This window comes from Gastrolobium bilobum, unplaced genomic scaffold, assembly GCF_033153095.1.
Source record: "Gastrolobium bilobum isolate Gb01-03AN ecotype WA unplaced genomic scaffold, APGP_CSIRO_Gbil_v1 utg3577, whole genome shotgun sequence".
In the NCBI taxonomy this organism is placed as follows: Eukaryota; Viridiplantae; Streptophyta; class Magnoliopsida; order Fabales; family Fabaceae; genus Gastrolobium; species Gastrolobium bilobum.
In genome coordinates this window covers 31,522-57,121 of record NW_026895401.1, presented here as the reverse complement: position 1 = coordinate 57,121, position 25,600 = coordinate 31,522, and positions in this window count along the sequence as shown.

Here is a 25,600-nt window from a genome sequence, read left to right as displayed (position 1 = left end):
CCAAGAGCCACTCTTGCTCTGTTTTGAGCCTTGGTAAGTGTCACCAACCTTGTTAATGAGTTTAATGGGTTAAAGTTGATGTCTTGGTATGTTTAATGAGTTAAACAAGTAGCCCTCTGATATATGAACCTTGAGCAGAATTGAAATGCATGCTTTAACGTTTAGAAGTGTTAAAAATGGAACCTTGGATGGATATCTTCGCGAAATGCAGAACTGCATTCTGTCGCGAAATATCTGGATATGTATATCCGGATATGCATATATCCGGATATGGATATGCATATATCCGGATATGGATATGCATATCCGGATATGGATATGCATATCCGGATATGATATCCGGATATTGATATCCGGATATGCCCCCGACGAATATCCGGATATTCTGGGATTTCGAAGAACAGTAGCTGCACTGTTCATGTAGTGGGCTATTGGGGGTTTATGGACCCTAGATTGTTGAACTTGAACTTCTGTTTTAATTGAACTAAGTCAGAATCAAGTGATTAAGGGCTTATGGTTTTGTACGAAGCCTTAAGACGTAAAACGTGAAAGAAAAGGCGTTGTCTTTTGTTGAATGCTTGTAAAGTATGATTATTGATATATTATTGGTCCGTAACATATTGTGATACTGTTGTGTTTGGACTTTGAGATTGTGTGGACTCTTGGCTGGGATAACTAGCTTGCAAGGTAAGCTTTCGTGTCCTCGGTTTAGCCATGTTGTGGTTCCACCATGTCCCATGGGGGTATGATTATATGCATGTTGTGTTACATGCTTTGGATATTTTGAAATGCTATTGAGTTGTTATATGCTAGTGCCTTTATGATATGCATGTGGTGTTCCACCTATACGGTAAGCCTGGGTATGTGGTACATATAAGATGGTGAGGCTGTGGGTGAGGTGCAAGCGGTGTTCCTTGTACTACGTGTGGGTAATAGACGTATTCCTGCATTTCTCTGGCCAGTAGAATAGTTATAACACACATGGCATGAATATCTGTTGCATTGTATTGAGTTTTGGAACTTATATTGAATTACTGCTTTTGGAACTTATATTGCACATGTAAGTGAGCTTGGGTGGAAGATCCTTGAGGACCCCTTGTCTTACTGAGATTTCTGGTTTAGAGATCTCACCCCACGTTTGGGGAATGCTTATTTCAGGTTCAGGTAATGCGGGGGTTGAGACCTCTAGTGGCAGGAGGCCAGAGCTTAGCTGATAGATGTTACATGTTTATGCTGATATGTTGTTATGAATGGATGTTGGATCCTATTTACTGTCTTATGCTTTTAGCTTCAATTTATGGATTTCTCTGTTGAGACTCTATTGGTTATGTTGTTGATTTGGTGAGCATGGAGATTGTCCATGCCACATAGACTTGATTATGTCTTGTTTTATGTTGGAGTTGTATTAATGTATCAGAATTACTATCCGAACTACGTGTAGTGGATCCGTGACATAGATACTCACTTTATCTATATTATGAGGTATTTCAGTTAGATGTCTTTTAGCAACTAACATACAGGCGATATTTAAAGAAATTGATTAAGTAATCAGCTTGGCTAAGTATAATGACGTCATAATTGAAAAGAAAAAGATATTCCGTATTTTTAATTAAGCGCAGCTTAATACGATGATATGTTAATAAACCGGGTATACACAGGGTGTTTCATTTTATGGTATCAGAGCAAAGGTTCTAGGGAAAAGCCTGTATGTATTGCAATGATTAGGACGTTTGGTTGTGTCTGTCTTGTGTGTTTGCTCCGTTGGTTTTTATTATGATGATGCATATGTGATCACATTGCGTGGGCCTGATCAACTCATAATTTGTGTAACTTGTGCAGAGTCATGGTAGGATCCAGGAGAACACGTGAGACTGCTGAGGGTCAACCCGACCCAATCCTAATTGCATTGGCTGAGATGCAGGAGGCCACTAGATTGGCCAACGTGGCAATGATGGACGCTGTTAGAGAAGCGAACCAGAAGGCCACGGAGGATGCTCTTGAGGCGAACCGGCTGGCGAACATGACTATGATGAGGGTCATGTTGGAGGAGATGAGAGCTGGTCCTGTTGTTGGTCAGTTCCCACCGCCACCACCTTCACCGTCGCCGCCTCCACCTAGTGTTCAGGATGAGACCCTGAGTCACATTAGTAGTGTTACTCATGTCACTGGGGTGTTGGAACCCTTTGTGGAGCCTGTTGAGGACCGAGATGCGATTAATCGCCGGCTGAATGCTTTCCGTAAGCATAAGCCACCTACCTTTGATGGGTCTTATGACCCTATTGCTACGGCGTGATGGCTACAGGCGTTGGACAAGATATTTCGGGTCATGCAGTGTATGGAATCCGCAGAAGCTGATGTTCACTACTTATATGCTGGAAGGCGATGCCCATGAGTGGTGGACGAACACTTCTCATGTTTATGAGATGCAGGACCATGTGATGATGTTGCCATTCTTCGAGGATTGTTTTCTGGGTCACTACTTTCCTTATGACGCACAGGAGAGGAAGCAGGGGGAGTTTGACAGGTTGGTTCAGGGCTCGTTGTCTGTTGACGAGTACCTAGCCCAGTTTAATCAGCTGGTGAAGTTTGCACACATCCGGATGACGAGGCCTACTCCGACATTCTTGGCTGCTAAGTTCCGCAGAGGACTTAGTGAGGATTTTGCTAGTTACCTTGCTGGTTCTGCTTCGAGAGACTTTGGGACACTGGTACAGCAGTGTCGGGATATCGAGGACTTTTACAGCTCGAGTAAGGCCAAGAGGGCCAAGGTTGCTGAGGCGACGAAGGTAGCTGGTAGTTCCACTTCTTGGAGAGACAGGAAGTTTGGGAATAATGGCAAAGGAAAGCAGATGGCGGCTCAGCAAGCGCCGAATCAGTTTAAGAGGACTTTTGTTCAGGGGAGTGCTAACACGAGCTGTCAAACTCGCGCAAATTAATTAAATTAGGTTTATTAAAAAAAGTGTCAACCTAAGTCGTCTCTCAAGGAGTTTGCAAGGATCTTGATCGCTCAGTTATGAAAATAAAAATAAAAATAAAATGAAAACCAAATGAAAACGGAAACTAAATGAAACAAGAACTAAATAAAAACGGGAATCAAATAAAAACGGAAACCAAATAAAAATGGGAACTAAATAAAAGAGAAACTAAGGAGAAACGAAAACTAAAGAAAATTGGAAACTAAAAGGGGGGTTTTTAATATGATTGTCAATTTAAACGGAAATAAAAAATAAAATAACAAACGAGAATAATCAAATTAAAAGTAACCAACCCAAGAATTAGGATTCCAAGGATATCCATCATTGGACAAATAATTACCAAATCGTGATTGATCTCAATTGAATCAGAATCCTTGTTTCCAATTGAGAACCCTCTCTAAGCGATCGCTTAGCGTTTGGTCGAATACAGCGCGTCTACTCGCGCAATCACGGAGTATCAACCCGTTCGACTTGAGTTCATTGGGTTAATCAACCTAACCATTATCAACCCGTTCGACTTGAGTTCATTGGGTTAGTTAACCTAACCATTAAATCTAATGATTAATCTCTTTCCTAAGAACGCAATCGTGTATCTCAGATTGAACACCCACAATCGCGCGATGCCAAACCGAGTTAGAAAAAGAAACGAATTTGGTTCAAAATGAGGCGCAGGTCCTCAGTATTCAACCATGGAATCCTCAACCCTTGGGTTGATTAAAGAAAAGAGAAGAGAGAAAAGACAAAAATTCTATTAATTTCAAAACTGTAAAATTCAAATTCAAACGAAAGATCATCCACAAGGTCCCTACTCTCGCCCTTTTAACCCCTAATCAAGCTGGGCTTCGGGCTCTACAAATCCAACTCAAAATAAAAGGAAACAAAACAGAAATAATGGCTCTGGCCCTCATGTACATTGGGTTCAAAATTATAACTTAAGTCCAATCGTCAAAATAAATTTCTAGCAAAACACGTCCATCTTGGGCTTAGGTTTCGGCCATCTGTCTGTCCGAATTGGGCTTCAGTAGCTGAAATAGCAATTGTAGCCCTTCCTGTTAGCTGCAAAACACAATAATAACAGAGTTAATCAGACATCTGTAGAGTGAAGTATGACCAAAATACAAAAGTAGTGTAAATCTGGAAAATTATGACGAAAATCAATTAAACCCAATTAAAATCTAGAATTCTGATTTGACCAAAAAGACCTTTATTTAATTCAAATAAAACCTAAAAATACCAACCAAGAGTAATAAATAAGTGTAACAAAATATGTGTTATCAAATTCCCTCATACTTATCTTTTTGCACTCTTGGGCAAAAACTAAAATAGAAAGCAAAGACTAAGATCAACCAATCCCTGCTAACAATTACCAAGTATACATAAAATATACAAAGATCACAAGTCTTCAACAGATTAACCAATCAGGACAGAAATTTCCTAATCTCAAATCACAAGACTTGCTAATTTCAACTGTACATTCCAATTATCGAAAATGGTTCCTTACAGTATGCTCTCAATATTTTTCTCTCGAGTGTATCAGATAATCAGTGTATCACTCAAATCTACTCAAGAAAATCATTCTACCATAGGCTTGCTCGAATTCTACTTCTCCACTGCTACTAACACATGCATGCACAAATCAAGAGGGCTTTATGCAGGGTTGTAATGGGGTTGAGGTGAAGGTATGGATAAAATATGGAAAAGAAGGTTAAACACCTCAGAAATATACAAGAGCAAAAGTTAAGAACGACACTAAGAAAATAAAAAAAAAGATAATGAAAAGATAGAAATAAACATATATATATATATTTGTTTATTTTTTCTTTTTTTCTTTTTCTCTTTGTTTTTTTTTCTTTTTTTTTTGGCTTTTTTTTAACTTTTTTCTTTTTTTTTGGCTTTTTTTTTTAATCAATACAGTAAAACCACATAGCATAAAAAAATCAGATGATCACCCTCCATACTTAAATTTTTGCACGTCTCGGGCAAACCCCCACACTTAAACACAACATCACAGTGAAAACCAATGCTCAGTAAATCTCCAGGGTGTGGAATTAATTGGTTTTTCACTTAGGCTAGTAATGTGGCTTAAGAAACAAAGGATATAAAGGCTCAAAGGGGCTCACCAAGGTATAATAATGTAAGGGATGACTATCTGGCTAAAGGGAAAAAATAAAAGAAAAAATGCCTCTATCATATTCATGCATGTCAATGCAAAATGCTGTTTCAAAAAGAACAAGATCAAGTTCTAGAGAATAAAGATCATGAGCAGAAACACACAAGAAAGAGAGAATGACAAAAGATGTAATCCATTCATACAGGCCCAAAATCTCACAAGGGTAAAACCAAATTACGCAATCAGCATAACAATATCAGTCAACAAGTAATATAATCCAAGAGTTAAGAATTAAGCCTGATTCGAATAATCTATCAAAAGAAATATGTCCAAGTTCATTCCATGTATAACTCAACAATTATCAGAAAGAAAAGGAAAATCCACTTATTGACAATTAAAGTTGAAATAAATAAAAAAATGCAAAGAAAAAGGAAATAAAGAAAAAGGAAAAGAAGACTCCCTATCCTCCTTAGGGAAGGTAAGTGGCATCAGTGAGCCTGATTTGTGCCTCCACAAGCTGCTACTGGAATTCCTCATAAAAAGGCTTGAAGCAATGTTCATCCACATGTGAAGATCCTCTCAGTCTGCTTATCACACCACTCACTATGATTAATTTTTTGCATAATAGAAACAAAAGGAGAAAGAGGGTAAAGAATGATAGAGAACGATGCAAACTCCCTGGCAACGGCGCCAAATTTAACACGAGCTGTCGAACTCACGCAAATTAATTAAATTAGGTTTATTAAAAATTTGTAGTAAAGCGTCGACCTAAGCCGTCTCTCAAGGAGTTTGCAAGGATCTTAATCGCTCAGTTATGAAAATAAAAAATAAAATAAAATGAAAACCAAATGAAAACGGAAACTAAATGAAACAAGAACTAAATAAAAACAGGAATCAAATAAAAACGGAAACCAAATAAAAATGGGAACTAAATAAAAGAGAAACTAAGGAGAAACGGAAACTAAAGAAAATTGGAAACTAAAAGGGGTTTTTTTTTAATATGATTGTCAATTTAAACGGAAATAAAAAATAAAATAACAAACGAGAATAATCAAATTAAAAGTAACCAACCCAAGAATTAGAATTCCAAGCATATCCATCATTGGACAAATAATTACCAAATCGTGATTGATCTCAATTGAATCAGAATCCTTGTTTCCAATTGAGAACCCTCTCTAAGCGATCGTTTAGCGTTTGGTCGAATACGGCGCGTCTACTCGCACAATCACGGAGTATCAACCCGTTCGACTTGAGTTCATTGGGTTAATCAACCTAACCATTAAATCATATGATTAATCTATTTCCTAAGAAAGCAATCGTGTATCTCATATTGAACACCCACAATCGCACGATGCCAAACCGAGTTAGAAAAAGAAACAAATTTGGTTCAAAATGAGGCGCAGGTCCTCAGGATTCAACCATGGAATCCTTAACCCTTGGGTTGATTAAAGAAAATAGGAGAGAGAAAAGACAAAAATTCTATTAATTTCAAAACTATAAAATTCAAATTCAAACGAAAGATCATCCACAAGGTCCCTACTCTCGCCCTTTTAACCCCTAATCAAGCTGGGCTTCGGGCTCTACAAATACAACCCAAAATAAAAGGAAACAAAACAGAGATAATCACTCTGGGCCTCATGTACATTGGGTTCAAAATTATAACTTAAGTCCAATAGTCAAAATAAATTTCCAACAAAACATGTCCATCTTGGACTTAGGTTTCGGCCATCTTTCTGTCCGAATTGGGCTTCAGTAGCTGTAATAGAAATTGTAGCCCTTTCTGTTAGCTGCAAAACGCAACAAGAACAGAGTTAATCAGACATCTGTAGAGTGAGATATGGCCAAAATACAAAAGTAGTGTAAATCTGAAAAATTATGACGAAAATCAATTAAACTCAATTAAAATCTAGAATTCTGATTTGACCCAAAAAACCTTTATTTAATTCAAATAAAACCTAAAAATATCAATCAAGAGTAATAAATAAGTGTAACAAAATATGTGTTATCAAGTGTAGCGAGACCTCCTGCTCCCAAGTGTTCGGGATGCGGGAAGACTCATTTTGGGCCGTGTTCTACCGGCCAGTTGATTTGTTTCCAGTGTGGCAAGGAGGGCCACTTCTTTAGAGATTGTCCTTCGTCGACAGCGAGAGCTACTGCGGTTCAGGCAGTGCCACTTCATATGGTTCCCCTTCCTCCTACTTCGGCACCGGCATTGCCACCGTCTTCTGGGCGTGTTTATACCCTGGATCGTCAGCAGTCGGATCGAGCTCCGAACCTAGTCAGAGGTACTGTTACTATTGGTGTATCATCTGTTAATGTCTTGTTTGACTCTGGGGCTACACATTCTTTTGTTGCAACCCCGATTGCTGTGGGGCTTGAGCTGCCCATGTCTTTGCTTTCTCCACCGTTGAAAGTATAATGACGTCATAATTGAAAAGAAAAAGATATTCCGCATTTTTAATTAAGCGCAGCTTAATACGATGATATGTTAACAAACCGGGTATACACGGGGTGTTACATCGGGCACTCGGAGTGAGGAAGCTGAGTCTAAGATTCATAGGACCATACCAGATCCTTGGTAGAGTAGGACCTGTTGCCTACCGGCTTGCCTTGCCTCTGAACCTAGCCAACATCCACGACGTGTTTCACGTGTCTCAGCTTCGGAAGTATGTAGCAGATCCTTCGCACGTGGTGCAACCAGATGATGTGGAGGTTTGGAAGAACTTAAAGACTCCCATCGGACCACTCAAGATTCTCGATCGTGGCGAGAAGCAGTTGAGGAGCAAGATCATTTCGATGGTCAAAATGCAGTGGACAAGAAGAACTACTGAGGAATGTACTTGGGAGCGAGAGGACGAGCTTCTCCATCAGTATCCCGACTTCCGAGACAGGTATATTCTGATTTTGAGGACAAAATCCTAAAAAGGTTGGGTGAATGTAAGAACCCGCACCGTTAATTAAGGAAGTTAATTAATTAATTATGTGAAATTAGGAAATAATTCCATAATTGACCTTAATAATTATGAGAAGGCTTAAATAATTATGGTAAGTGATTAAGAATGATGAAAGTCGCTTTTCTGACGAAAAGTGCAGATACCGGTTCTGCTACTCGGTATAAATGTGTACCGATAAAGTATCCCGAAAAATTATAATAAGTGCATGAATATTCCTAGAATATTATATAGGACTTGTAAAACAAGTTTCCAGTTAAAATAATGAGAACTGGTGCTAGAACTGATACTGGCTATGGAAAAGCGCGTACCGGAAAGGTGCTGCGAAAAATAAAATAAAAACACGAAAAATCTTAGAAAAATGAGTAGATTCAGAATCCTAAGTTTGGGATTAAAATTCTAAGCGAAGCTATTAGTGCTAATACAATGTGTTTAAAATTTAATGAGGCTATATAAGGGCATGGCACACACTTCTAGGTCAGATTTTGTGCCTTCTACGTAGGAAATTCTGAGCTTGTGAGTGCAGCCCCCTTCTCTACCATTCTCCATAGCTTTCTCCTCCAAAGAAACCACTTTTCTTCCATTTCTCTTCACCAAAATACCTTGTGTGAGTGAGAGGGATCGTAGGGGTTGAGTGAGAGGCCTCACTTCTGAGTTTGGAGTACTGTTTTTCTAGAGTCTTGGAGCTAACTTTGATGTTTGGGTTGTGGGAGCCATTGTTATGGCATTTTGTGCTCCAAGGAGTGATCTTTGGGTGCAAAGAACCAACCTTTGATCACATTTTTGTGCACCTTTAAAGTCAGAACCTTTGAAGCAGGTTGGTGAGTTCCAAGAGCCATTGTTGCTCTATTTTAAGCTTGGGTAAGCTTCATCACCTTAGATCATGAGTTTTATACGTTAAAAGTTGAGTCTTGGCATGTTTAATGAGTTAAACAAGTAACCAATCTGTATATGAACTTAAAAGAGAGTAAAAATGCATGCTTTAACGTTTAGAAGTGTTAAAAGATGAACCTTTGGAGTGATATCTCGCAAAATGCAGAAACTGCATTTTGTCGCGATATATCCGGATATTGATATCCGGATATGGGCTCTGTGATATCCGGATATGCATATCCGGATATGGATATCTGGATATGCCCCCGACATATATCCGGATATTCTGGGTTTTCGAAGAACAGTAGTTGTACTGTTCATACAGAAGGCTGTTTTGGGTTTGTGGACCCTAGATTGATGAAGTGGGACTTCTGTAATGATTAATCTAAGTGATTAATGGCTTATGGCTTTGTGAGAAGCCTAAAGACATGAAACGTAGGAAAGGTATTGTCCTTGTGTCTTATACTTGTTGAGTATGATTATTGATATGATTGCTGGTCCGAAACAGATTGTGATTCTGCTGTGTTTGGGATTTGAGCTTGTGTGGACTCTTGGCTTGGATATCTAGCTTGCAAGGTAAGCTTTCGTGTCCTCGGTTTAGCCATTGTTGGTTCCACCATACCCCATGGGGGAATGGTTTATATGCACGATGTGTTTTCATGTATTGATATTTGAAATGTTGTTGAGATGTTATGTGTTGAATGCCTTATAATATGCATGTGTTATTCCACCTAGACGGTAAGCCTGAGTATGTGGCGTCATACAATATGGTGATTCTATGGGTGGAGTGCAAGTGGCGTCTTGCACTATATGTAGGAAATAGACGTATATCTTGCATTTCTCTGGCCAGTAGAATAGTTGACACACATGGCGTTATTATTCTGCTGCATTGCACTGATTTTTGGAACTTATACTGTTAATTGCTTTTGAACTTATATTGCACATGTAAGTGAGCTTGGGGTGGAAGATCCTTGAGGAACCCTTGTCTTGCTGAGATTTATGTTTAGAGATCTCACCCTACGTTTGGGGCACCATTTTCAGGTTCAGGTAATGCGAGGGTTGAGACCTCTAGCGGCAGGAGGCCGGATGCTTAGCTGCTTTTTATGTTGTTATGCTGATTATGTTGGATGCTGAATTATGCCTGTTGTTATTATGCCATTTTTTTCATTATGCTTTGTTATTATGTTGTTGTTGTTGAAACAATGTTGGGTTTGTTGCTTTATTTGGTAAGCATGGGGATTATCCATGTCACATTGTTTGACTATGTCTTATTTTAGATTCGAGTTGTAATAATGTATCAGGATATTGTGCGGACTACGTGTTGTAGTTCTGTGATTTTAGATACTCACTGTTAATTATATATTGAGGTATTTCAGTTAGATGTCTTTTGCAATTTACATACAGTCAATGTTTTTATGAAAATGATTAAGTAATCCACTCGGCTAATGATAATGACGTCATAATTGAAAGTGAAAAGTGATTTCGCATTTTTAATTAAGTGTGGCTTAATACGATGACATGATAACAAACCGAGTATACACGGGGTGTTACAACTTCCAAGGGGAAAGCCAAAGAGGTCTCCTCCTTCGAGCCTGAGGTTTCAAAGAAACGACGAGTTGATTCCATATTTGGTGGCAGTTTGGTGGGTGCTGAGGCGGTTTTAGCTGATGTTCCTGCTCCTCCCTCATCATCTCCATTCCCCCCTCTCGTCGTTACACAAGGAGACATGATTGCCTTGGAGCCTAGGGAGTTGTGGAAAGTCGGAGTTTCAGACCGACTTAGAGCCGTTCTAAATTCCCCTCAGCAGCTCGTGGGCAGTTCGACCTTGACTTCCGACCTGAGGGCCTTGATAGCTCGGTTGAAGGAGGACTCTTTGAAAGAATCCTCTTTGCTCCAATCCTTCCAGGATCTCCATCAGTCGTCTCTCACTATTAAGGTGGAGGAGCTTTTGAGGAAGCATGACGAGCTCGGTAAGGCTAAGTCCGAGTTTGAGGTGAAGGTTCAAGATCTATCCTTAGAGCTTTCCCAGGTTAAGAAAACTTCAGAGTCGGCCAATAGCAGGGCGGAAGGTTTGAAGGTCGAGAAGGAGATTATCTCTAAGTCTTTGACCGACAAGGATGCTCAGATCCAAAAGCTGCAGGCCGACTTCGAAGAGGCTAAGGCTGTGGTTGTGAATGCTGCCACTGAAGCTTTTGCCAATGCTATTGCTCAAGCTCAGGTTCTGAACCCTGACCTTATTACTGATAGGATGGACGTTTCATATGACGTGAAAGATGGTGCTATCATTCCTGGGACTCTGGGCTCTGACTCTCCTGATGAGGAGGAGATCGAAGCCGAGGTTCATGAGGTCGTTTCTCCATGTGCTGAAGAGTGAAGGGGTCAGAATGTTGTCCTTTACAATGTGTCTCTTTATTATGGGGCTTTTGATCCCCTTTTTGATTTTGTATGAACATATTTGCCGCTTTAGGTCGGCTTTAAAACTCTTGCAATTGGATCTGCCTTTTGATTTTCTAAGATCATTGCTTTGATTTAATTCTCTTTTCATTTGCATATTTGAGGTTCAATTTCGATCTCGTTCTGTTATATTTCGACTTATGGTTTGCCGAGGTTGTTTTGATTGATCTAGGACAAATTTTGTTCGTCAACAAAACTTTATTCCTTTATTAGATCGTTAAGATCGAGGGCTTTTATTGCTTAAATAGAAATCGATATGCACTAATAAGATTGAGGTCAATACTCATTTTATTCGCATTTCAAATGAAATCTATTTACAAGGCCGAGCTTAAAAGCTCGTTTTATTTGCTTTGAAATAAATCTACCTACTGACTGAGCTTAAGCGCTCGTCTTATTTGCGTAGAAATAAATCTATCTACTGACTGAGCTTAAGAGCTCGTCTTATTTGCAAGAATTTAAATTTATTCACAAGTTTTCAGAAGTCAGACTTCAGGCCTAACTGTAGTAGGCCTTTAGCTTGTCCGCGTTCCAGGTTCTCTTCACCGTCTTCTTGGAGATGGTTTCTAGAATATAGGCTCCTCTTCCCAAGTTTTCTTTAACTCTGTAAGGGCCTTCCCAATTTGTGGCGAGCTTTCCATCTCTGGCATTCTTGTTGTCGATGTCTGCTCTCCTTAGTAATAAGTCGTCGCTCTATAATGACCGAGGTTTGACCTTTTTATTGAACCTAGTCGTCACCAGACGTTTCTCCATCATATTCTTATATCTGGCGATCTCCCTACTTTCGTCTAATAGGTCGAGTTCTATAGTTAATGCTTCACTGTTTTGTTCCTCAGTTCCCTGTAGTCTTTGCACCCTCCTCCAAGACGGCTCTCCGATCTCCACTGGGATCATAGCCTCACAACCATATGTCAGCTTGAAGGGGGTTTCTTCTATGGCAGATTGGGCGCTTGTTCTGTATTCCCATAAGACGAGGTGTAATTGCTGCACCCAATTTCCTTTAGCGTTGAACAACCTTTTCTTGAGACCATTGATGATCACCTTGTTAGCTGATTCGGCTTGTCCATTTGTCTGAGGGTGCTCTACTGATGCAAATCTATGTTTGATCTTGAAGTCAGTCATTAACTCTTGGAACTTCTTGTCAGCGAACTGTGTCCCGTTGTCGGTGATGACCTCGGCAGGAATTCCAAATCGGCTTATAAGGTTTCTTTCGAAGAACCTTTGGATCTTGGCCGAGGTTATAATGGTTAGTGGTTCGGCCTCAATCCATTTGGTGAAATAGTTCACTGCTACTATAAGCCATTTCAGCTGTCCCTCAGCTGCGGTGAAGGGCCCTAGGAGGTCCATCCCCCACTTAGAGAACGGCCATGGTGCTGTGATGGTTTGCAGCTCCTCAGGAGATGCATGGAGGATGAGTGCATGCTTATGACATTGTTCACATCTTTTCACATGCTTCTTCGCGTCTGCTTTCATGGTAGGCCAATAGTATCCTGCCCTGAGTGCTTTTCTTGCTAGGGCTTTTCCCCCCATGTGATGCCCATTGATGCCCTCATGGATCTCGATCAGGGCGTATTCTGCCTCACTCCGACTTAGGCATTTGAGCATGGGTGGATAATAACCCTTTTTGTAAAGCTGCCCTTCCACTATAGTGAAGCAAGCCGAGTTTCTCACGAGCTTTCTGGCCTCTTGGGCCTCGTCAGGCATGACTCATTTATCCAAGTAGGCCACTATTGGCCTTCTCCAGTCTTTATTCTCGGTTATTACCATGACGCAGGTCAGCTCTGGGATGTTTTGCTGTATCACTATACGATGATTTCCTGATCCCTTCGAGCTGGCGAGCTTTGACAAGATGTCTGCTCTACTATTTTCATTTCAAGGTATGTACTGGACCACCGCTTCTTTGAACTCTGCCAACAGCTCCTTGACTTGCAGGAGATACTTCATCATGAGGGGTCCTTTAGCTTGATACTTTCCTTCAACTTGTGAAGTTACTAGCTATGAATCACTGAGGATTTTTATCCTTCTTGCTCCGTGTTCCTTCGCCTGTATGATTCCTGCATTGAAGGCCTCGTACTCGGCTTGGTTATGGGAGGTCGAAAATGCCAGGTGGAGTGACTGTTCGATGGACACTCCCTCCGGGCTCTCTATTATCACCCCGGCTCTGCTTTCCTTAGAGTTTGAGGATCCGTCGACGTATATCGTCCAGAGGTCTTCATTCTCATTTTCTTTATCTTTAGGTGAGGTGAGCTCCAGGACAAAGTCGGCCAAGGCCTGGGACTTGATTACCTGCCGGGGCTCGTAAGATATGTCGAACTCCGAGAGCTCAACGACCCAGTTGATCATCCTCACTTGAAAAAGGGTTATGAAATATTATTGATTTGTATTTGAATCTGTACATAGGGGTCTCTATTTATAGAGACTTCTTGACCTAATTTTGACCTAATGGGCTTGGCCCAATATACAAGTAACGGACTAAATAAATACAAATAAATGACTACATAATTACTAATAAATGACTACATAATTACTATTTACAACACTCCCCCTCAAGCTGATGAATATATATTTATCATTCCCAGCTTGCTAGCAAGTTCTTGAAATCTATCTGAAGGAAGCCCCTTTGTCAATAGATCAGCTAATTGACGCCCAGTGGGAATGTATGGAGTGGTAATCAACCCGCTATCAAGTTTCTCTTTGATGAAATGGCGGTCGACCTCAATATGTTTAGTCCGATCATGTTGAACTGGATTATGAGCTATACAAATAGCGGACTTATTATCACATAGCAGCTTCATAGGTCCCTCACATTTTATTTTTAGATCATCAAGTACGATTTTCAGCCACAGTAACTCACAATTGCCTTGAGTCATAGCTCGAAATTAAGCTTCTGCACTTGATCTGGCGACCACATCTTGTTTCTTACTTCTCCATGTCACCAAGTTACCACAAAGAAACATGCAATAACCAGTGGTAGAACGACGGTTAGTCACGGATCCAGCATAATCAGCATCTGTGTAGACTTCTAAAGATAGATTGCCATCACATCGGAATAACACCCCTTTACCAGGAGTACCTTTCAGATACTGAAGAATTCTCTCTACTTCCTGCATATGTTTCTCCTTTGGATCGTGCATAAACTGACTGACAACACTAACAGCATAAGCCAAGTCTGGTCTAGTATGGGCCAAATATATCAATTTCCCAACTAGCCGTTGATATTGTCCTTTATCAACTGGAGGACTCTCTTCTTCATAGCACATCTTGTGATTCTGCTCAATAGGAGTATTAGAGGGTTTACACCCGAGCTTCCCTGCTTCTTTGAGAAGATCAAGAACATATTTCCTCTGGCTGATAAAGATTCCTTTGCTCGAATGAGCTACTTCTATCCCTAGGAAATATCTCAGTTTCCCAAGGTCTTTGACTTCAAACTCAGAGGCAAGCCGTGTTTGCAGAATCTGTCTCTCCACAAAATCATCACCTGTGATAATAATATCATCAACATATACAAGGAGCACAGTAAGCTTCCCATTTTGGGAGTGCTTGAAAAAAAGAGTGTGATCTCCTTGACTTTGTTTATATCCTAAGGTTATCATAACCTTAGTAAACTTTCCAAACCAGGCACGAGGTGACTGCTTCAATCCATACAAGGCCTTTTTTAATTTACAAACTTTATTTTCTCCCTTCACAGAATCAAAACCAGGGGAATTTCCATGTAGACTTCTTCTTCTAACTCACCATTGAGGAAAGCATTCTTCACATCAAATTGGTTTATATCCCAATTGTAATGGGCAGCAAGGGATAACAAAACTCTCACCGTATTCATCTTTGCAACTGGAGCAAATGTTTCTTCATAATCAATGCCATAGGTTTGAGAGTAACCTTTGGCAACTAATCGAGCTTTGTATCTCTCAAGAGTTCCATCAGAATTATATTTCAGGGCATAAACCCATCTGCACCCTACTGCTTTCTTTCCAGTAGGTCTATCAATAACCTCCCATGTTTTATTTTTCTCCAATGCATTCATCTCCTCTTGCATGGCTTAAGCCCAATTCCCATCTTTCAAGGCTTCATGTACTTATTTTGGGATTGCAATAGAGTCTAGTGCTGAAACAAAGCTTTTGTGCTGCACAGACAGATTAGCAGAGGAAACAAAATGGGAGATAGGGTATTGAGTACAAGAGGAACAAGATTTCTTGGGACATTATCTTTTTCCTTTTCTAAGAGCAATGGGTAAATCATCAGAATCAGTAGTAATCGGTAAGTCATCAGAAGTATCATGATAAAAAATATGAGATTCAGGACTTACCAGTGGTTCAGACGATTGAGGTTGCTGCTGAGGCAATGTGGGCTGTGTATCAGTCATAGGAGGATCAGTCACAGGAGGATCAGACATAGACACATTGGGAACAGGAACAAGAGGAAGAGACACTGACTCAGGTGAAGGAGTAGACACTGAAGATTCAAATTCAAAGAAGGAAGGTGATGGGTCTTCTAGTGAATTATTCTCCCCCTGAAGATGAGGACCTTGGAAAAAGGACTCAGATTCCTGAAATGTAACATCCATAGAAACAAAAAATTTCCGACTACCAGGGTGATAACACTTGTAGCCCTTCTTATCAGGAGCATATCCAAGGAAGACACATTTAAGAGCCCTAGGATCCAACTTACTGCGATGCTGTTTATGAATATGAACAAAGACAACACACCCAAACACTCGAGGAGGAAGACTTTGCAAAGTTGGAACAGAAGGAAAAAAAGAAGTAATGGAGTGAATAGGACTTACATGATCGAGAACCCGAGTGGGTAGACGGTTGATCAAGAACGCTGCAGTAAGAATGGCATCTCCCCAATAGCATTTGGGTACATGTGTTTGAAACAGTAAGGCACGAGCAACTTCAAGAAGGTGACGATTTTTTCTTTCAGCAACCCCATTTTGTTAGGGGGTGTCTACACAAGTAAGTTCATGAATCATACCTTGATTTCGTATAAATTGGGAAAAACTGTGATTAACATATTCAGTATCATTATCTGTTCTTAGTCTCTTGATTTTTCTACCAAATTGGGTCTCAACCATTTTATAAAATTGAAAAAACAGATGTGGTACCTCAGACTTTTCATGCATTAAGTAAACCCAAGTTACACGAGTGCAATCATCAATAAAAGAAACAAACCATCTATTTCCAGAAGCATGAGGGACTTTAGAAGGACCTCAAACATCAGAATGAATAAGATCAAAAGGTTCAACACTCTTAGTACTACTAGAAGGAAAAGACACACGATGATGCTTAGCAAACTCACAAACATCACAATGAAAAGACTCAACAGGCTTAGATAAAAACAATGACGGAAATAAAGACTTGAGTAAACCAAATGGAGGATGTCCCAAGCGCTTATGATGAAGCCAAATCAAAGAATCAGCAGTTGATTGACCATGAGACATCAAGATGTGATCTGTTACTTTATTTGCGGGAGATTGTGACACCAGATAGTACAGCCCACCTTGCTCTTTAGCACTACCAATCGTCTTCCCCGTGGCGAGATCCTGAAAAACACAATGGGTAGGGAAGAAGGTTACAGTACAATTCAGATCTTTTGTAATTTTATGAATAGAAAGAAGATTCGTGGAGAGTTTAGGAACATGAAGAGCATCTTTAAGATGTAAGGACTGCTGTAAGTTTATGTCACTAGAACCCGCAACTGATGTATGTGAGCCATCAGCTATGGCTATAGTATGAGTTCCAATGGTAGGATGATAAGAAGCAAAGGAGTCAGCACAACAAGCCATATGATCAGTAGCACCAGAATCAACAACCCAGGAATGTTTAAAATCATTACATGAAGAAAGGAAAGAATGAGTTTTGGGGCTGATACCAGTCAAAGCCAAAGCACTAGTATCAGATGGCTTACTCAGATAATCAAGCATGGTTCGGAGCCATTCTAACTCATCTAGAAGAAATGCAGGTTGGGTCTCATTAGGTGCAGGAGTTATTCCAAAGGAAGTAAAATGCGCTTGACCACGCATCCTTGTCATCTTTTCTAAGACAGTTTGCTTTCCATGGAGGCGAAAGCATAAATCCTTGATATGACCTGTTCTTTTACAATAAGAACACCATCGATCATCTCTCTTAGGTTTAGAAGATGCACCATCATAAAACTTTGTAAAGGAACTCCTTTGAGAAGAGGCCATACTGCACAAAAAACAGTCAACGAAAAAGGCTCTAAGAAGCCAAAAAATTCGGAAAAAATACCAAACGATGTTCGATCTGAGAAAAAAACACAGATCCAGAAAGAGAACAAGGAGACGAGAAGAATGGTGGTGGTCCGGTCCAGAAACACCGTCGAACGCGCCTCCACGCGCCGGAGAAAGCAGCTGCGCGTGGGCTTCACTCTCGGACAAAGAGGCGGCGCGTGAGAGCGCGTGGCAAGGCTTCTCCGGCTGAAATTTTTTCGGTGTGGTCGTCCGGTTAGCGCGCACCTGTCTGTGGTTGGTTACGGTTGAAAAGTCACCGGAAAGGGTTCTAAACGGTGAAGACAGAACTGGTTGAAGGCGGTCGGAGGTGTTTGGGTCGTTTGTGGCGGAGGAACGTTGCGTAGAATGATAGAACGAAAAAAAAAGGTCAACAGTGGTCCCCTTGGTCCAAAAGGTCTCCGGAAAATTTTTTCCGGTGGCGGCTGATGGCGGCAAGAGGCAAAGAAATTAGGGTTTTGTAAAAAAAAAAGACAATAGGCATGGAAGCAGAGCCCTCAAGATCGAGAGCTCTGATACCAACTTGAAAAAGGGTTATGAAATATTATTGATTTGTATTTGAATCTGTACATAGGGGTCTCTATTTATAGAGACTTCTTGACCTAATTTTGACATAATGGGCTTGGCCCAATATACAAGTAACGGACTAAATAAATACAAATAAATGACTACATAATTACTAATAAATGACTACATAATTACTAATAAATGACTACATAATTACTATTTAAAACATCCTCCCAGCTAGATCCGGCTTATGTAGCACTTGTCTGATGGGCTGGTAGGTTCTTACGATCACTCGATGCCCTTGAAAGTAAGGCCGACGCCTTCTTGCCGTGGTGAGTAAGGCAAATGCAACCTTTTCCAGCTTCTGATATCGGAGCTCAAGTCCTTGCAATGTTCGCCCTACAAATTATATCGAATGCTTCCCCTTGTCGGTCTCTCTTACCAAGGTTGCACTAATAGCCTTTTCCCCTACAGAAAGATATAGGATCAGCGTTTCGCTGGGCTCTGGTTTCGACAGCACAGGTGGGGTGGCTAAGAAACTCTTTATTTCTTCGAATGCTCTTTTGCAGTCTTCTCCCCATCCGAATTCCGCCTCCTTTTTTAGGAGCTTGAAGAAAGGCAAGGCTTTTTCTGCCAACTTAGGCAAGAACCTGGTTAAGGCCGCGAGGCGACCTATGAGTTGTTTCTTTTTTGCTTTCTGATTGCTTCGTTTCGAGGACGGCCTTGCATTTGTCGGGGTTAACCTTAATTCCCCTATTGGTGAGCATGAAGTCCAACAATTTTCCAGCTGGGTACCCCGAAAGCGCATTTGGTTGGATTCAATCTAATTTTTGAGCTCTCAATTGCTCGAAAGTTTCTCTGAGGTAGAATACATGTGTAGTTATATGCACCGATTTGACGATCATGTCGTCAATGTACACCTCCAGGTTTCTTCCAATTTGGTTTTGGAAGACACAGTTCATCATCCTTTGATAGGTCGCTCCGGCATTCTTGAGGCCGAAAGGCATGACCTTGTAGCAAAAATTTTCCTTCTCCGAGATGAATGTGGTCTTCTCGTGGTCATCTGGGTGTAGCGGGATCTGATTATACCCAAAGTATGCATCCATGAATGACAGTTGTTAAAATCCTGATGAATTATCAACTAGCTGGTCGATGTTTGGCATCGGGTACGAGTCCTTTGGGCAGACTTTATTGAGGTCGGTGTAGTCCACGCAAATTATCCACTTCCCAATCGGTTTCTTCACCATTACCACGTTGGACAGCTAAGTGGTGTATTGTATTTCTCTAATGAAGCCGGCTTCTAGCAGCTCGTCCACCTGCTCGTTCAAAGCCTGACGTCGGTCAGGACCTATTTCCCTCTTCTTTTGGGACACTGGTTTCGACCCGAGGTACATAGAAAGCTTGTGACAGCAGAAAGTTGGATCTATTTTCGAGATCTCTAATGCCTTCCTTGCAAACACGTCGGAGTTTTCGTTGAGAAAAGAGACCAACTCCTTTTTGGTCTCGGCCTCCAGGCCCTTTCCTACCTTGGTGTGTCCTTTACCGTCCTCCCTAATACTGACGTCTTCCAGCTCTCCTTGGGGTTCTGGATGAGGTGCTTGGAGCTCTTCCCTCATGTCCAATTCGACCATATTTACCTCGTTTCCACATGGGTATACCGACTGGTCTCTAGTGGAGGCTTAACCTCCATTTTTGATCCGAGGAGGAGATGATGGCCCTCCATGATTGATCCTTAGAGTCTCATAGTAACACTCCCTAGACTCTTTCTGATCTCCTCTGATAGTGATGACCTCGTTCTTTGCCCCCACCATCTACAGTGCTTGATGCTTGGTGGAGACTAACATGTCCCACTCGTGGATTGTAGGTCGGCCAATGATCACATTGTAGGAAGAAGGAGCGTCTACTACGACGAACCGAAGCCTTCTAGCTCGAAACGCATCCTTCGTTCCTAAGGTCAGCTTCAAGTCTATGTAGCCATTTGGAGGGGATGGCTCTCCGTTGAACCCAATCAACTCGGTGGGGCATGGTTTCAAGTCTTTTTCATCCAAATTCATCCTTTAGAAAGTGTTCCAAATTCATCTCATTCATGAAGGCATGCATTATATCCTGATTATTTTTCATCAGATTATCGGTCATTGTTCTATTTGCAGCAGTCTCTTCCTGCAGAGCATTTAGAACTGCAGTAATAGGATCTGGTGCTAGACGACCTGCACCTCGAGTTCCACGACAAACTTGTGCCCTACTCATGATATATGTACATGTAACACAAAGGAATGAGCTGATCGGACCCACACTGAGGAATCACATATACATTAATCATAAACAGTTCACAGATAGCCATGCAACACAAAATACAGTTATGCATTATCAGAGTTCCCTTACAAAACTACTCTGATACCATAAAATGGAACAGCCCGTTGTACACCGGTACTGTTAACATTAATTATGATATTAAGCGCAGTTACAATCATAGCAATTCATTGAATAAAAATGCGAGTAAACTTTTTCCGTTTATCACGCGAGCATTTAAATCAATAAAAAGCGTAATAATAAAAGCTGTGACCGTAACTGTAAACTCTTTGCGGAATAATTATTTAAACTACTTTTATAACATGTATTACATCACTCAAGTCACTAAGGGGTTCCCATAAATCCACTTAGCTAAAATCTCACTTTTACATTTTCTATCTATCCGAACATGGTTCGGTCTTTAATTTTCTGCGGACAAACCGCATACGACAAGACTCTTATCTTTTAGTATGTTGTTCTAGACTTAATTACCTTTCTAGGAAGCTATCTGAACGGTAATTATGCAGGTTATAAAAATGCGAGGAGAGAAGGTGATGATGAATAGTACCTATGCTTATGTGTCTTAAGTGATTTTAAGTGAGGTGAGCCTCATCGCCACCTCATGCGATTTCAAACTAATTCGAATTTCCCTCCGATTTCACTAAACGTCCATAAATTCTTAAACTATTTAGAAACTCTAATTTTTAACATTAACCATTGTCCTTTAATTACCATTGATCAGATGAATCCAGAGTTTTTCGGTCGTTCGGAGAAAATGCTGTTTTAAGCTGTTACGCGAGCTGTAGGCACGCTTCCCCAAACTTACTAATTTCCATCAATTGTCATCAGAAATCATATTTCCTAGTCCTATACACCATTTATAACTTATATCCACAACCTAGAGCTCAAAACTCAATCGGCACGTTTTACGGTGTAACTGTACCGCAGTATTTTTACCCGGTAAAAATACTATTCACTAAATTTTCTGAAACTTGGCAAACCACTCAATTTTTCGTTCTGAATCCATTTCCAGGGTTATTTTCATCATTTGAGACCTTCTACTCAATTCTACCTTCCTAGGGTTGCGTGTTTGGCTAATTACCGTTTTACCCTTTCTTTGTATTTTAGCCTAATTTTCAGGATTTTCACTAATCCATCCCTTTAATCCTCATTTAGTATATTAATACATGATTTAGAAATGTGAGGTGTTATACTTTTCCTTTGAAGGTCGGCATGTCTCTAACTGACTTGGCCTCCTTCAGGTACTTTCTTCTTGCATTTGTCGTGTCGCCTCCTCCACCCAGAGCTCCGCTTATCACGTTGTATTCAAATTCAGCTTCTTGGAATTCCTCATCTTTAGCTTCGACCTTTTTGCCCTTTGGAGGCAGTCTTGCTCTCGTTCTTTCCTATCCTCTCTCTTTGGGTTGTGACTTCTGCTCCAGCTTCTTTGCCTTCGCTTACTATTCTTCTTACAATGAGTTCGGATAATGTATTGCTTCAATTTCCCCTCTCTGATGTGTTTCTTGATAGCATCTTGGAGATCCCAGTAGTCATCCGTGATGTGACCATTTTGGTCATGGAAAGCACAGTATTTGTTTCTGTCTAATCCGTTCTTGCTCTTGAGGGGTCGAGGTCTCTCAAAATTACGCATCTCGGTCTGAGCCACTTCTTTCCATATCCGAGATCTGTACATGTTTAATGGTGTGTAAGTGTCATACTTGGTCCTTAGAGATTAATCATCCGATCTTTTGTCATGAGAGTCGTTTCCTTTCTTCAATCCCCGCTGATCTCGGTCTTTGTTCTTCTTGCTTGGGCTCCGGCGATTTGGGCTCCTTCCTTTGGACTCTCCATAAGCCTTCTACATGTCTTCAACATCAATATATCTTTCCGACCTTCGTCGGAACTCCTCCAGATCATTGAACGGGTTCTTATAGATTGACTTTGGGAGTGGAGAATCGCCATCTAATCCTGAGATGATCAGATGCAGATGTACTGGTTCAGTTAGATTCCGGACCTTGAGGGCGGCATCTTTAAATCTATCGAGGTATTTTCTCAATGATTCATTCTCCTTTTGCCAGATTCTTCCCAAGGCATAGGCCGGCATTGGATGTGCCTTACTCGTTTCAAAATTCAGATAGAGAGTTCGAGCCAGGTCCTCGAACGAATCGATCGAGATCCTGGGGAGCCTGGTTATCCACGTCATTGCCTAACTTGTCAATGTCGTTGCGAAGATTTTGGCCTTAATAGGTCCAATTATCCCGTTGAACATCATCTCGGTCTTGAAAGCCTCTAAGTGGGCATCCGGGTCTTGACTTCCGTCATATGGAGGTATCCTGGCACTTTTGAACCTCGACAGAATTTCCAAGTTCATGAGCCTTTCAGTGAACGGACTATCATTAGCCTCTTCATCATGGAGATAGTTATCTCCTTGGTTGTTGACTGGTCCTCCGCCTTCTTGGTGGTTGCCATGACGAAGGTTCTGCACAGTCTCAGTTGCTGCGGTCGTGTTCTGTTGCTGCGGCCACCCAGTTTCGACTTGGCCTGTTCCTCCAGCTCGGCCTTCAGTGTTTTGGTTTCGTATCTCAGCCTCCAATGCCTCCATCCTCTGGGAATCTAACCTTTGTTGAGCCAAGAATCTATTCTCCATCTATTGCATACTTTGAAGGATTGCATTCATGGCCCTAGTTGTCACATCTCCTGGCTGATCATTCTATGGAGGTGGGCGCGCTGTCTCCACCGTCGCATTGGTCTGGGTTCTGAAGGGCGGCACCTGCGTGTCGACCTCTCTGACCTAGACATCCACCAACACAGGAGACACTATTGATTGGAGATGTTCCAACGCAGACAGGTGTGGCGGCGGTTGGGCAGTGCTGGACGTCGAACGGGTGTTCTTCATCGTGGAATGAGAATCAAAATTTATCGTTCCCCACAGACGGCGCCAATGTTAGGTCCTGGATATACCGTATTGTTATACCAGATGGTATGTGCTCAGAGATACCGTAGAAGTAGGTATGTATCTGGCCTATGGCCAATATCTCAATCACTGCGCACAAGCAATAGGCTTATAGCCAAGACGTGGGTGTGTGCACAGTGTTGGCAGTAATAGTAAATAGGTTAAAAGTGTGTACCTTGGGGTCTTTAGGCTCTTATTTATAAGGATTACCTTCCTAGGCTTGGGCCTTTTTAGATCTCCCAGATTGCGTTAGGATTTAGCTCCCTTTCTGTTGGGATGAGGTCCTTATCTTGAGTACTTGATATCTCAATATTGTTTAGATAATTATGTATTTATCCCTTAGTGGATTCTTAGGTGAGTAGTTAGGATATGATGTATATATCCATAACAATTTTAATAATGATTTAATGTTTTTCATGTTGTAAAATTTATCTCGTATAACAAGAGAAATAATAAAAACTTTTATTAATCACATTAATATTTCAAAACCCATAAACCCTTATTTTCGAGCTACCTTTCCTTTTCTTTCATACTTCACCCTTTTTATAAAATCATATTTTAGAAAAAAAATTGTCTTTTTGAGAATAGACGAAAATAATTTAAAATTAAAAAATCACTTAAAAAATATATAAGTGATAGTTTTTAATAGAAAATTGTCATCATTGAGTTCCTAATTACTTATGAAATTTACTTTGATAATCCAGTTTTTAAGAATCCTAATGTATAAATCTATACATTATACATATTTAATCTTAATGTATATGTGAGTTAACATTTTTAAATAACTTTATTTATTTTCAGTATTCACATCTAACTTTGATTATTACAAGTTTATAAATTGATAATTTTATTTTTTTATGATATTAAGCAACTTTTTAAAGGTGTGCATGACAACCATTCTGTTCTCTGGCACTGTTTCTAAAAAAAATAATTCTTTTCTATTTCTGTGCCTTGGAACAGTTTCTGAAAAAAAAAATGTGTTTGATAACATATTTTATTTTTATTCTGAGAATGACAATTGTGTTTGATAACACAACAAATAATATTAAAAAATAATTTCTATTAAGCATAATTTTTTTTCGGATCATTAATTTTCTTTTTATATGATGTTGTGGTGGTGGTGGCGGCTGCAGCGGTGGTGGTGGTAATTGTGGCGATGGTAGCAACATAGTGGTAGTGGCGACGTGGTGGTGATGACGGTAGTGGCTGCGGCGATGGTGGTGGTGGTGGTAACGACAATGGTTGCGATGATGGTAGTGGTGGTTGGTGACGATGGCGGTGGCGGCGACGTCTTTGTGGTGGTAATGGTGGCAGTGGTGGTGGTGGTGGTGTGGTGACGGCAGTGGCTACGATGATGATGGTATTGGTTGGTCGCGCTGGCGGTGATGGTAGTGATGACAGTGATGGTAGTGGTGGTGGTGATGATGGCGATGAGCGGTGGTAGTGGTGGCGGCATCATCGTGGTGGTGGTGGTGATAACGACATTGGTGGTATGATGCGACAATGGTGGCGATGGTCATGTCGGGATGATGGTGGTGGTAATGATGATGGTTGTGGTGAAGAGTGATTGAGAGAGACAAGTGTTTCTCATTTTGTGTCCGGGAACAAAAAAAAAAGATTTTTTTATTCTTTTATCTGTTCTCCCAGTACAAAAATTAAATCGTACCACCAAATGAGTTTTAAATTCGTTCCATTAATGTACTCGAAATTAAATCGTACCAACAAATTTTACGAAATGAGTTTTCTATCCATTTATGTTCTCGAAAACAGAAATAAAATAAAAAATGATTCCGCGAAGGTTGTCATACACACCCTAAGTCTTAAAATTGCTTGACTTTGATTTTCTATTGCACTATTCGAATGCAAGTCAAGTCAAATTGTAAATTTTCAAACTTTGTCTTTAATTTTATCTTTTTATTTGTAATTATCTTACTCTACGGGAGGCAATTCTGTTCGAAGTAGGTTCATGATTAATATTTTAAATTCCTTCCAAAAATGATATTTGGGAGGATCGAATACATGCTCTCTCCTCACGTGTTTAGCTTCTATGCGCCAATTGAACTTCCATCATTTGGTTTACCTTTATATGTTATCTTCAATTTCTTTTTGAGATTTAAAATTAAATTTTGTAAACTAATTTATTTTTTTAAAAGTTGTTCAACTTAACTAAACAAACTTGTAATTACTTATTTTAAATTATGGGTTTAGTGTATATCCAGTCAAAGGAGATAACTTATCTCCAGT